This window comes from Carassius auratus, chromosome 24 (genome assembly GCF_003368295.1).
Source record: "Carassius auratus strain Wakin chromosome 24, ASM336829v1, whole genome shotgun sequence".
Lineage (NCBI taxonomy): Eukaryota > Metazoa > Chordata > Actinopteri > Cypriniformes > Cyprinidae > Carassius > Carassius auratus.
In genome coordinates this window covers 4,405,967-4,406,395 of record NC_039266.1, presented here as the reverse complement: position 1 = coordinate 4,406,395, position 429 = coordinate 4,405,967, and positions in this window count along the sequence as shown.

Genomic DNA, 429 nt, shown 5'->3' with positions numbered 1-429 from the left:
ATCAGTACTGTGTCTTTGCTACACAAACAATACGTCTACGTTTGACTAGGGGGCGCTCGGTGGCTCAAAACGCCACGTGAACATCTGTTTGTTTATTTATTTTAGTGCCTACAAAATACAGCTGATTCAATCTATTAATTATTTGGATTCAGAACTTGTAGTTTTAAAGATTCATAACCCTTTTTTAACCCTTTTAAGCCACTTCCCCGTTTTTCGGCTATTAAACCGCATCTGGACACTTTTATCTCCAGCAACCCCAAGTCAACCATTTCATCAATAATCAATATTTACTGTCGCAATAATTTAAGTGATCTATTAAAACATGTATATATTTGTATCTATTGACTGAAATAACGATAATATAATTTATTTAATATATATATATATATATATATATATATATATATATATATATATATATATATATAT